The 14,100-nt window shown below is 44.5% G+C and overlaps 1 protein-coding gene and 1 pseudogene across 7 annotated transcripts in view; one reads left to right on the top strand and one right to left on the bottom strand.

The window, feature by feature from the left end:
* Positions 1–14,100, bottom strand: part of LOC126503279 (zinc finger protein 58-like) — a 151,352-nt gene that overhangs the window by 17,018 nt on the left and 120,234 nt on the right. For 2 of the 7 annotated variants that reach the window (XM_050144851.1, XM_050144844.1), the window contains exon 1: positions 757–904. The exons of 3 other annotated variants lie outside the window; for them this stretch is intronic. The gene's annotated coding sequence lies outside the window, so the exon portion shown is untranslated. 2 more of the 7 variants (XM_050144846.1, XM_050144845.1) reach the window with 2 other exon arrangements.
* On the top strand, positions 7,788–9,546 carry LOC126503200 (zinc finger protein 58-like; annotated as a pseudogene).

Here is a 14,100-nt window from a genome sequence, read left to right on the forward strand (position 1 = left end):
GACAGTGGGTCGGAAGTGAAGCCGACTTCCCCACCAAAGCTGCTCAGTGAAGTGAGCTCCCAGCTCCCCCTCAGGAGCAGGCAGTCAGCTGACCATCCTTGGCTTGCAACCCTGGACCCAGCACTGTCATCTACTCCGCGCTCCCAGGCTGCTCTCCTGTCCCAGAAGCCCAAGGCTGACTCGGGCTGCAGGCGGCGTCCTAAGGAAACCACAGGACACAGTCCCTGTCGCCCTCACCCCAGCCCTGACCTGCAACCTCAGGCGTCCCAGCCAGTTGAGCCCAGCACCTCTAAGGCAGCTTCTCCCGCCCTCCCACCCTGCCCAGGTCCGCTCCCTCCAAGACGGCCCCGCACCCCACACAGTGACTCAGGCAGCGCTGCACCCGGGACCAACCTCCGTGTCAGAGACACAACAGGAAGGCACAGCAGGGGGACTCTCGCCCAACTTTGAGGAAGACACTCACGTGGAGACCAAAACCTTGAATGCGGATTTCCTGCTTGTCTCCCAGCGAGGTCACATTCCCTGAGACTACATTTCCCAGAAGTCTGTGGGAAGGAAATCCCCGGACCCCATTGGGGATTTCTTCAGTTCCTGGGTTTGTGCCTATTAGAGTCCTGGAGAAGTTCCTCAAAAGACCACCATCCACGTATGCAATCAGCAACAGTGTTGTTAATTTCTGGCATGCTGGTGAAAGACTCCCGGAGTAGGGAGACTCTCACTCAAGTCTCGGGATAACACGACCCCCCAAGAACTCACGAGAGACGGTCCTTGCTGCAGTCACAGGAGGTTTACTGACAGGAACCAGTGCCCTGAGGCGGAGACTCATTTCCCACGCCTGGGTAGAGAGGAGTTCCACCCCGAGTAGCTGGGAGAAGGGGTATTTAAGGGAAGAAACCATAACCCAAAGGGGGTAGGGAGGGCGTCATTGGAAAATTCCGAAAATACCAGTGATAATCACAAGGGGGTAACTCCCGGTTTCTCAAGATTGTTCTCAAGATTATAATCTAACTTTGTGGTCAGCCAGTTCTTGGAACAGAGTCACTGAACCGGCTAACCTAGATTCTTGGCTCTACTCTTCCTGCTAGAGATTTTTGATTCTTCTCTTCCTGCTAGAGATTTTTGGCTCTACTCTTCCTACTAGGGATTTTTGGCTCTATCCTGGTCCTTCACTGGGACTGTCCATTCCATGATGTCAACTCTGAGAGAAGCTGGCAGACCTCTTTTAAGCACAACTGAAGTTCCTAGGCAGTTAGGTCATTTTATCTACAGGTGTCTTTAAGCAAGTGGCAATCATATTAATACTTCCTAATTGGCCAGGGCTAGTTAGGACTGGTCAGAACTATGGTTTTCCATTTGTGACCAGGCCTGGACAAGTTTCAGGCTTTGTCCTTATTTGGTTATCTGCTGACTGTGCCTCAGACCTGGCCTGGCCTAGTACTGCATGTACCAGGTCCCCTTGTCCTGACTTTCAGGGATGGTGGAGATTATTTGTCCTTTGTGACTTTCCTCAGAAACTGCTTGTTCAGTCTCAGGATACTGAAACTGAGGCCTGATCTCTGAGAGAAGACCGAGAACCCTGTTACAGCTTCTGCTGGATCCTCTCATCCCCACCTTTTTGAGTACTGGATCATCTCAAATCTGGAGATGCTTCTTTTTGGCTCATTGGCTCCTACTGTTGTTTAAACCCATTAGTTGGACTGTGAAGATCCACTCCTTAATAAATCTGATGAAAGCATTGATTATACGTGGTTCATAGATGAGAGCCAACAGTAAGATGATTGAAGGTTCAGCTAAGGCTGACAAGAGAGTAGTGAACCAGGGTGACCGACCACTTTTACAGAGATCCACACCCTCCATCATTTTGTTCTCTCTCCAGCTGTCTATCATTTAACTTCTTCCTAAGCAGAGCCATTTAGTCCCTGTTAACCCCAGAATGGTTCATATGAAAGCAGCATTGCTCTCCTAGGGCCTCCCATCGGCCCCTCCTACTTTGGAGAACTATTTCCGTTAGAGAGGGGAGCGATTTCTCTAAATCTGCAACAGATTTTTCTCTAGGATTGCGACACTTGCATCTCTGGCCATTTTCAAGGCACTGTTGTTCTGATCTTGTTATACCAAGGCTGAAGCTCCGGTACCTATGGCCCCAGGGAAGCCAACCACTGGAGGGCAGACACAAGGACAAGTGTGATGACTTCTCATTTTTCAGAGCTCCTGGTCATTCAGAGCAGGTTGCTGTCATCGGTTGATGTTTGGATGTGTCTGTCAGCCAAGTGGAAACCTGTTGAGACAGACACAAACTAGGAACAGAAGTAAAAACTTACGAACTTACTTGGAATTTTTAGAGCCATAATTGAGTCTAAATTGACTCATAGTTGGGTCAGTAATTGAGAAGAAAAGGGGTTCCAAGACCCGGAGAGAGTGAGGTGACTTAGGAATAGGCAAGTAGGGAAACTTATGCGGTATTTTTCTGGAATCCTTTGGACCTGGGAGAAGTGGATCCAAGTTTTATGACTATCTCCATTTTCTGAAGTTTCTATGAATTTCTATTTCGTAGAGTGACATAGAAGTTTCAGATATATTAGCATTATCAATCTGGACTGAAATCCGTATTGAAGAAAAAGCAGGTAACAAGTGTCTGTAAACCAGCAGGAGTAGACTCACATCCTTGAGTCTTAACAAAAGCTATAGATGCGAGTTAAAAAGCGTGTACACTGGAGATTTTCTTCTAACCAGAGAACCGGGTATAAATTGAACTGAAATGCCCAATGAAAAGCATCTACAAGTCTATAATTAGAAGACAACCAAGTCAAGAAGAGTCTGTAATGAGGGGGAGAGAGTGGAAAGGATAATGGAAGGCGGATACTATGAAAGTAGAAGGGGAACTCTCAGGGAGGAGGGAGCCCACAGGGCACCCAGGCACTGGGGACAACGGAGAAGAGGGCAGATAATGGCAAAGCAGTATGAACGCAGCCAAATGAGGGACCGTGGCCGTGATGGTCAAGGCATTGCATCACTGTGATCCGAGGGACTGGTACTAAATGTCAGATGTGGTGATACACATTTGGAGTCCCAGCGCTCCTGCGGTGAGGTGTGAGGTGGAGATAAGAGAACTGTGCTAGCCGAGAGTGCACAGCTCAACTGCAGAGACAGAGAGACTCCGCTCCAGTGAGGTTAAAGAGAGAACCAACTTCTAAAACTTATCCTCTGATTTTCACACACATACCATCATATAAGAACTCCCCCCCACACACATAATTAAAAAAGAATATGCCATAATAAAAACCATTAATACCTGGAAATATTCAAAATTAATAAGAAAAATTAAGTGGCTATGCCCAGATCACGAAGTCCCCCCAAAACCCACAAGAAGACCGAGTCCTATGTGTAAAAGCAAAGAGACTTTATTCTTATTCAAGTTTGAACTTGGAACTCTCTGTGTGTCCAACACATTGTCATGATCAGAGCCCTGAGCTCAGTTGGGGCGTTTTTTTTTCTTTTGGTTGTTGTTGTTTTTGTTTTATTATAGCAGAGGTTGAGGTGAGGGATTTCTAAGAGTCAGAACCCGATTAGCTGGCATATGTCTAGGGATATCCTGGTGAAAGGGGATGGATGTATTGGGCTGAGGGATATCAGGTGATCCTATCTACAATGGTTGGAACATTAGGAATTTCCTTTGGATGGTCTGTTCCAGGGTGGAGAGTGAGTGGTTTCAGTTTGTGGTCTTTCTTGGAACCAGGTACTGCCTTAGGTAAACTGAGACTCAGGGCTACATTTTAGTTGGTCTCTATAGAGCCTGTATTGGCAGGTGTGTACCAAGCTGCCTTTGGTCCTACTAAAGTACATGGAAAAATAGATTTAAACACGGGAAATTGACTGACGAACTACTTCTAGTCAGCGACTGCAAAATTTGAAATGAGCATCAACCTCGTTTAGGGACATTTTTGTATGAGCACATCTTACATTGTAGCCTGAATCCACCAAGGCCTGATTTCCCAGGTGAGGGTGGCACAGGGCCTTCATGGTAAAAAGAACCCGTGTGAGAAACCATCACATATACTGAAGAACACAGGTAGTGAAAATAGATAGTCCGTTTCTATTTGCAGAAATTAATGAGGTAGTCTGAAACTCGGCCTACTTAATGGCATATACTTTTAAATGTATTTATTTATTCACTATTTTCACAGTTTTAGAAATGAAACCTGCCGGGGGCTGGAGAGATGGCTCAGAGGTTAAGAGCATTGCCTGCTCTTCCAAAGGTCCTGAGTTCAATTCCCAGCAACCACATGGTGGCTCACAACCATCCGTAATGGGGTCTGGTGCCCTCTTCTGGCCTGCAGGCATACACACAGACAGAACACTGTATACATAATAAATAAATAAATAAAATATAAAAAAAAAAAGAAATGAAACCTACCAAAGATAGCAGAGCTCTGCTTATGAAATAAAACCGAGTCTGCAACATGAATTTCCAGCCAGGGACGCTGGAGACACCAAGAGCACACAGGAATCTTCACTGCTGAGCTTTTAATAGGGGCAATTGCATGGGAAGATACTATATAATCATTAAGCCGTGTTTACAAGGAAAGAGAGTGTTTTAGTTAATAGGTCACTGGGGAGAGCGAAGACAAGAAAGCACGGGTAGAAAATACATGGGAACGTAACAAGCCCATAGTGTTGCCCATCTATTTTCATGCATGAACCTGGGAGAGTGGGGCCTAAAAACGAGGCAGAATAAAGTCTAATGCAATAGGCAACTTTATTCAGCGCGTCAGACAATTTTTTTGTATTCTGAGGGTTAAGCAAGGTCCTGAGAGCAAAGTTCACTGGAGTTTGCAGTGTGGACAGTCACAAGGGCAAGGTCACATGTGTTTAGGCTTGCAGTCTGGAGGACAAGGTCAGCTTAGCCTGTGCTGTACGTGGTCACAGGACAACTCGCACTTGGAAGCACCATTTTGAATATTGATGGGTGGGATGATGGGCAACCTAAAGTAAAACCCACTCCTATTTACAGCTGGGAGGGGCACGAAAGTGCACTCTAAGAACAACCCATGTTACAGAGGATGGGAGAAGAGTCAACGTCTGAGCCATCTCTCCAGTCCCTACTTACATTCTCACACAACGTGAGGTTTATGAAGACAAAGAAGGCTTTGTTATGGAGTTTGAAGCCACCTGGGAAAAGACCCACAGACTCAGTTCAGATTGTAATTAACCAAGTTTCTTTCTTTCTTTCCTCCGTCCATCATCTGTCTGTCCATCTGTCTTGGTTTTCTGAGACAGGGTTTCTCTGTAGCTTTGGAGCCTGTCCTGGAACTCACTCTGTAGACCAGGCTGGTCTTAAACTCACAGAGATCCGCCTGCCTCTGCCTCCTGAGTGCTGGGATTAAAGGCGTGCGCCACCATCGCCCGGCTCAATAACCACATTTTTAAAAGTATACTTCATATTTAGATATTATTGCATATTAAACAAGCCAAGTTTATCTTTATTTGAGATAGCTGCTTTAGGCTTAACTCTGATAACCTGCACAGAGGACTGTAGAATGGAAGGTAGGAATTAGTGTCACCCCCTAATATTGTCTGGGAACATGAATTACATGTGTATGTAGCAGGATCACAAACACAATTTGGGGCACAATAAGGATTTTAATCATGAATAGGGGGTGGCTCATAAATAACTTATATCTTAATTACCTTTTGTAACAGCTTTCAATAAATTAGTAACTGTCATAAGATTGGAATTTTATAAATGAAAATAAGTTACCTTATTAAAATTTTGAGCCTTAAAAAGTCACAATTTAAAAAATGAACAAATAAAAGCAAAAAACAGCTGGGCAGTGGTAGCACAGGCCTTTAATCCCAGTACTCAGGAGGCAGGTGGATCTCTGTGAGTTTGAGGCCGGCGTGGTCTACAGAGCAAGTTCTGTGACAGGCAGAGCTACACAGAGAAACCCTGTCTCAAAAAAAAAAAAAATATACGGAAGTTCTCTTATGCAAAATAAACTTTAAACCATAAATACAGTCCATGGAGAGATTGGGAGCTTTAGTTTCTTAATTCCTTTATAGTGAACCTTTACAAAATCTAAGTCAGTCCTAGAGATACTCTACATTCGTATCTTGCACTATCATAAAGAATGTATTTGCTGGCAGTGGTGGTACACGCCTTTGATCCCAGCACACGGGAGGCAGAGGCAGATAAATCTTGGAGTTCCAGCCCAGCTGCTGGTCTACAGAGTGAGTTCCATGTTAGCCAAGAACACAGAAACAAACAAACAAATTAACAGATGAAAAACAAAACCAAGAAAGAATCCATCCGAAGGAAAGGAGAGTAAAATTAACCTTTATAAGACACCTGGAAGAATAGAAAGACATTCATTTCACCACAGTTCTTGTTGTGACTCAGTTTCTCCAAATGGTTTACGTTTAACAAAGTAATCAAAAGTGACTAGAGGGCTGGGGAGATGGCTCAGCGGTTAAGAGCACTGACTGCTCTTCCAGAGGTCCTGAGTTCAATTCCCAACAACCACATGGTGGCTCACAACCACCTATAATGAGATCTGGTGCCCTCTTCTGGCCTACAGGTAGGATACTATATAAATAAATAAATAAATAAATAAATAAATAAATAAATCTTTTTTTTTTTTTTAAAAGTGACTAGATACCTTTATGCCAGGTTTTGTTAGCAATGATAGTCATTATAACCCTAGGACATTAGCATCTTTTAAGCATTAGGTATGTTACTTTAGAGTCTTATCTTCCATTGTTCCCATTTAGCATATTCAGACCTGCTGTGACGTCTCTTGAAGCTTTTGTGGGTTTAGCCTCTTCTCATATAATTTATCTCATTTAAAACAATTTAACCCATTTTTAATGATGTAACTTCATATTTATGTCTTTTGTAGCTTTTTCAAATGGTTTCACTGGTCCTGAGAGAGAAAGATTATATCCTAGTAAGAGCTTTAGTGATATGAAGAACCTTGGTTGAGAGAGCATTTTTTTGTAAACAAGAATCCTGGGAGGGGAAGTATAGAACATGAGCTCAGTTGGTAACTGATTGGAAAGTCTCAACTGAGATAATTTACTCTCTTTGGAACAGCCATTTGAACCTTTATATATTGCCTCCTTGATTAAGCAATTGCAAATGAGACATAATAACCCTAACAAGTAAATTTGTTGGTGGTGGTGTTTTTTTTTTTTTTTTTCTTTCAAGACAAGGTTTCTCTGTAGCTTTGGAGCTTGTCCTGGAACTAGCTCTGTAGACCAAGCTGGCCTCGAACTCACAGAGATCCGCCTGCCTCTGCCTCCCAAGTGCTGGGATTAAAGGCGTGCTCCACCACCACCTGGCCTAACAAGTAAACTCAACACCTGATGTAAGAAGATGTCCCAGAGGGGAGGGTGTTAGACATTGTTACCCAGTGCATATGACAGCTTTCCCACGCAGAAGTGGACTCCCAACCCAGCTTTAGTTATTCTTGCCTAGATAGCCTAGTGTCTCCAGAAAACCTTGGAACCTCATGCAATTGAGTCCCAGTTCCATGCAGCTAGCTGGGAGGCCAGGTGGATCCTCAGGTGAGAGGTCAATGACCTTGCCTATCTCCTCCGTTTTTGAAGGGATAACATTTAACAAGCCTGGCTGTGGTTGCCGTCAGCAGGCACAGCTAGAGTTATAAGGATGGTGTTCAGCTTAGAGATACTGTGCAACATCCATTAAATTAAAGAAGGTTGAATCCGAACTGCACAGCGAGGGTCATGAGACGCATTAATATTACCTGTGCGCATACTGTTAAAGCGTTATGCCGTGGAAGTTTCCAGGTCAGCCTTATAGTAAACATAACACAGTCTTTATTACTTTGATAATAAATAGACTTTTCATAATCATCTTTAAATTGATGTTGACATCATCTAACAATTTATCTGACTATGGTTTTGGAGTTATTATTGATTGATTTTAGGCAAAGTGTCCCTTTTACTCTTTTTAATGGCAAGGATCCCATTAGTTGCTTTTATTCTACACATCTTTTTTTTAAACTTTTTTTTTATTTTTTTAATTTATGTATTTATTATGTATACAACATTCTGCTTCACACACACCAAAAGAGGGCACCAGATCTCATTACAGATGGTTGTGAGCCATCATGTGGTTGATGGGAATTGAACTCATGACCTCTGGAAGAGCAGTCAGTGCTCTTAACCTCTGAGCCATCTCTCCAGCCCCACATCTTTTTTCTATAAGGTAAATAGTAGTAGCCTTTCTCAGAAGGAGTTCACCCCTTAGCTCTTCTCAAGTGCATGCTGTCTTTTCTTGAGCTGTCCTATTATCCTCCTTCTGCCTGTCACAGGGTCAGGGAGCCAACCTGACCCAGGACAGGGCACTGGAAGAAACTCTCAGACAATTATCCTTGGCTTTGAAGTGGGTGGTGCACATTTTACCTCTGGACCAGGTTTTCAGTGAGCAAAAACAGCATACGAAGATTTCAAAATATATTATCTATATTTAAAGGTATTTGTTTCCCCATAAAACTGAAGCCAGTGATTTATATGCCCATAAATGTATTGTGTGTCTGGAGGTCTAGGCAGCCAACCTGAATGGTACTTTACGTATTTTCTCTTTTACATTTTTAAGCTAATACAAATGATCTTATGAGATAGGGACACATTGGCTTGGGAGGGGGGGGGTCAAACCCTGAGTATGCATGAGTAAATCTCTCCATTTTAAAGGTAATCATCATAAATATAGAGAATATCATTTAGCTTTTGATCACTTCTCAACTTTTGCTCTATAGGAACAACACATAGTGGTTGTAACAATTATAGCAAAGCTACTGATTATAACTCACTCCTTATTCAACACCAGAGAATTCATACAGGGAAGAAACCCTACAAGTGTGAAGAATGTGGTTAAGGCTCTTAGTTCTCACTCAACACTTTCCATACACCAGAGACTTCATACTGGAGACAAATCCTACACCTGTGAAGAATGTCACAAGGCTTTAAACCCTTGCTCATCACTTTTTGTTTTGTTTTTTGTTTTTTGAGACAGGGTTTCTCTGTGGCTTTGGAGCCTGTCCTGGAACTAGCTCTTGTAGACCAGGCTGGCCTCTGCCTCCCGAGTGCTGGGATTAAAGGCGTGCGCCACCATCGCCCGGGCTTGCTCATCACTTTTTATACACCAGAAAAATCATACTGATGAAAAAACCTACAAGTGTGGAGACTGTGGCAAAGCTTTTTACTATCCTTCAGTGCTGAAGCAACATCAAAGGATTCATTCTGGAGAGAAACCCTACAAGTGTGAGGAGTGTTGCAAATGTTTTTCTTCTTCAGCTCTTAGACGACATCAAAGAATTCACTCTGAAGCCAGTCCCTACAAGTGTGGGGAATGTGGCAGAGCCTCTGTTAATCATTATACCCATTCTCGACACAAGATGGTTCATACTAGAGAGAAATCTACAAATGTAATAAAAAGTTTACACTTCTTTAGCCCTTCAAAGACATCAAGTAACTCATTCTGAATAGGCATTCCACAGGCATGTGAAGTGTGGTAAAACCCTTGCTGAAGATCCAGACCTTATGCAGCAACAATGAATGCATAGAGTCAGGAAGCCATGCGCATGTGAGAGAGAGCAAGGGCTTTACAACCCAGTCAACACTACCTACCATCAGCAGCATCCATTCTGCAGTGAGAAAAAGCATTGAAGGCTTTACCGCTCAGTCAACACTACCTACCATCAGCAGCATCCACTCTGCAGTGAGACTGTTGAAATAAGGAGCGGCTGGGCTGCGTCCCCAACACCCCGCCGCTTGGCTAGCTTATGCCCGAAATAACAACACACAAACTGTATTCATTTAAAGACTGCTTGGCCCATTTCTATCTAGCCTCTTCTAGGCTAATTCTCACATATTAATTTAGCTCATTTCTAATAATTTGTGTAAGCACCACAAGGTGCGCTTACGGGGAAGATTCTAGCCTACGTCCATCCTGGGTCGGAGCTGCCTGGGAGAGCAGAGCCTGGCGTCTCTGCTCCAGAGAGCACAGCTGTCGAGTCTCCCCGGGAGCAGAGCAGAGTCTGGCCTCACTTCCTCTTCCTCCCAGCATCCTATTCTGTTTACTCCTCCCACCTATGTTTTAACCTATCAGGGCCAAGGAGTTTCTTTATTGCTTAACCAATGAAATCAACAGATTGATATATGACACTCCCACATCAGGAGACAAAGCATTGAAGGCTGTGGTGAAGGTGTCTGTTGTCATTCAGTCCTGGTTCAACCTCAGTAATTCTCACCGGAGAGAAACCGTACTCATGAGAAGAAAAGGACCAGGGCTTATCTGCTCCTCATGTCTATGCAAACTTTGGAGAATTCATTGTGATGACGCAGCCAACAAAGCAATCACTGTGGCACGTTCTTCACTCTGTATCTGCAGATACTTACTATTGCAGAGACACTACACACTCAAGCTGTGCCTAAGCCTTGAATAATAATTGAAGTCTTCCTCAGCAACAAAGGTTCGTCAAAGATGAGAAACTCTGCAGGTGCAGACTTCTCTGTTATCTTGCTGCAGACACCCACACCACACAAGCCAGCATTATCTGAAGGGCTCTCAGCTAGCTATTTGCTTCTATCTGATTAGGTTATAAGCTTGCGTTCTGTCTTCTTGATTTCTACCTGTTGTACTAGAAGCTAGCCAGGATAACCAGCACCACCCTGTACAGGAATTCCTTGGCAGCAGAAATGTGGCTGTGAACACAAACTAGAATGAGCAAGTCTGAAAGCAGTATATTTCCCATGTTTCCCACATGGCTTCCTGTCCTGATGTCCCTGCATGAGGAACAGTAACTCATAACTTGAAATAAACTGGTTATTCCACCTTGTTGGTTTTATCCCAGCCATTTATTATCAGACGGACAGAAATCAATCTAGGACAACAACAAATATGGGACGCCTTTCAACCTTCTTCGTAACTCTGTAGTTCCCATCCAGTGGCATACTAAACACAATGTCACAAAACCTGTAGATGCGTCCACTCTCTCTCCCACACCTAAGCATTCACACTGCAGAGAAGTCCTAGTGATGTAAAGAATATTACAAAGAATTTTACAATATTTCCCTAACTCAACACCAATTAATTCATGAGAAAAGCATTCTGTTGTTTAGGCAGTGAACCCAGCCTAGACTAAGAATCCTGAAGGCAGCCACACCATAGGTCAAACCAATTAATTCAAAAGAACGAACAGGGTGGTGGTGGCGGTGGCTACGCACGCCTTTAATTCCACTTGGGAGGGAGGCAAGGTGGGTGAATCTCTGTGAGTTCGAGGCCAGCCTGGTCTACAAGAGCTTGTTCCAGGGGGCTGGAGAGACGGCTCAGAGGTTAAGAGCACTGACTGGCCAGCGATGGTGGCACACGCCTTTAATCCCAGCACTGGGAGGCAGAGGCAGGTGGATCTCTGTGAGTTTGAGACCAGCCTGGTCTAAAAGACCTAGTTCCAGGACAGGCTCCAAAACCATAGAGAAACCCTGTCTCGAAAAACCAAAAAAAAAAAAAAAAAAAAAAAAAAAAAAAAAAAGTGGGCGAGAGATTTCTAAGGTTAAGGAACCTTGATTGGCTGACATTTGTCTAGGGGTGTCCTGGTGAAAAGCTATGGGTGTGTGCTGGAAGGTGGACCTACCCACAACGGATGGAATGTTAGGAATTTCCTTTGGGTGGTCTGTACCTGGGTGGTGCCTGGGTAGCTGGGTAGTCTCAGCTTGTCTTAGGGTAGACTACTAAGATTTCGAGCCTCTACTGAGCCTGTCCAGGCTGGGCCCTACAATTATAAACTAATTGCCTCATGAACATAGGGAAGTAGGTGTAATTGTTGCTGTGCCTGTCATTAGCGCTCGATCTGAGGTGAGCTGACATTCTTTCTATTCTCCATTGAAAAATCACGGAAAAGAGTGTCCCTTTAATTCCTGTGAGACAGCATATAAAGAAGTTGCTTTTTTTGTTGTTTTTTGTTTTGTTTTGTTTTTTGAGACAGGGTTTTTCTGTAGCTTTGGAGATTGTCCTGGAACTCACTCTGTAGACCAGGCTGACCTCGAACTCACGAGATCTGCCTGCCTCTGCCTTCAGAGTCAGGGATTAAAGGCGTGCACCGCCACCACCCCGTACTGCTGTAATTGTTAGATAGATTAACTCTGAAATGGGCAGTCCTGTTCCTTTGCACTGAGCCTACAATTTCTATGAACGTCTTTACCTTGTGGAAGTGCAACTTCATTTGAAAGGCGAGATACCGTTGTACCGGGTGGGCAAAAATCCAATGGAAGAAATCGCCAAACCCGGGTTCCTAAAATTTCTTCGCGCAGATTTCTGGGAAATGTAATCCCTAAGACTGTGACGCCACAAGAAGCCGTCCAGGAAATCCCATTCCACCTTGAGTCTCCACGCCTGCATCTTCCTCAAATTTGTGCGAGAGTCCCGCCTGCAGTACATTCCCATTGCGCCTCTGACTTGGAGGTTGGTCGAGGGTGCAGCGCTGCCTGAGGCACTGTGCAGGGTGCCCAGCAGTCTTGGAGGAAGAGGACCTGGGCTGGCTGAAGAAGCTCAGGGAGTAGCTTGCCTTGGAGGTGCTGGGCTCAACTGGCTGGGACGCCTGAGGTTGCAGGTCAGAGCTGGGGAGAGGGCGACAGGGACTGTGTCCTGAGTGATGGTTTCCTTAGGACTCCGCGTGAAGCCCGAGTCAGCCTTGGCTTCTGGGACAGGAGAGCGGCCTGGGAGCGCCATGACAGTGCTGGGTCTAGGGTTGCAAGCTAAGGATGGTCAGCTGTCTGCCTGCTCCTAAGGGGGAGCTGGGAGCTCACTGAGCAGCTTTGGTGGGGAAGCCTGCTTCACATCTGGCCTATTCTATTATGGATGCTGTGAGATTTCTCAGTATCTGAAGAGTACACGGGAGTCTAACTGCTCCTGTACTCTGTAGCCGGCCTAGTGTAGCGGTCTTGAGGTCTTGATTATGTCCATTTTTTTCTGTCAGTTAAAGAATTAAGAGAGGGGAAATCCGAGGCCGAACAGGTAGCATGTGGAAAATTCTGGAACACAGCAGGTCTTCCAGAATTAGCTGCTACAGAAAAGTTTTGGCTAGGGGTAGGAGAACACACAAACAGCCCACGCACAGAGGGACCCTCTTGAGGAAGAAGGAACTGGAGAAGCTGACTCCAGGCCTCAACTCCTTTTCTTAAAGTCTTGAAGGCTCCCCCATCCCAAATGTAGGGCAGACTAACTGGAAAAACGACAGGATGTCTGCTTGGCCCACAATGGTTGTGTCAATGTCTTCTTCTGGCCTTGAGCTTGTTGAGCTGGTCCAGAAGCAGGAGCCCTAGGAACAGGTGAAAAGCTCTCATGGCCTTGTGTTACAGTGCCAGGCTTTTGTGTCAGGTCAGCAGGTGAGGAGAATTCTTAGACCTGTGTGTATTCCTGGGATTTTAGTAACCAGACCAGTGATAGAAAAGAAACCTCAGTCTCCTCTGAGGCACATCCCTGTCACCTCTGCGTTTGTGAGGGGGAGGCAGGGCCCTCTGGTAGCAAATTCAAGGCCAGCCTAGGCTACCTGAGTCTGTGATAGAAAACCCTTGAACACACTTTATGGACATGGAATACTTTATGGTTCCTTTCATGTAGTTGCAATGAGCACCGTTAAAAACCCATGCAGCCAGGACTTTGCTGACTTAAGAACTCCATGTGCTTAACTTCTCTTGACACAGTTCATGTGTAACTTGCACTAAGATATTTTATTTAAAGACATTAGATTTTAGGGATTACATACTTATTTGCATTTATCCTGTGAGCGAGTATTCACTTTGTGTTGTTTGAATATTTCTCCATTTTTTAACATATTTATTCCTTTTTTTGAGATTTATTTATATATATGTTTTGTTTGGTTGGTTGGTTGGTTTTTTGTTTTGTTTTGAGAACGGGTTTCTCTGTAGCTTTGGAGCATGTCCTGGAACTAGCTCTTGTAGGCCAGGCTGGCTTCTTATTTATATATTTGTATACTGTGTTCTGTCTGGACATATGTTCGCAGGACAGAAGAGGGCACCAGAACTCATTAAGTATGGTAGTGAGCCACCAGGTGCTTGCTG

Source organism: Alexandromys fortis, unplaced genomic scaffold, assembly GCF_014885135.2.
Source record: "Alexandromys fortis isolate MF-2015 unplaced genomic scaffold, M_Fortis_MF-2015_v1.1 scaffold_52, whole genome shotgun sequence".
Taxonomy (NCBI): domain Eukaryota; kingdom Metazoa; phylum Chordata; class Mammalia; order Rodentia; family Cricetidae; genus Alexandromys; species Alexandromys fortis.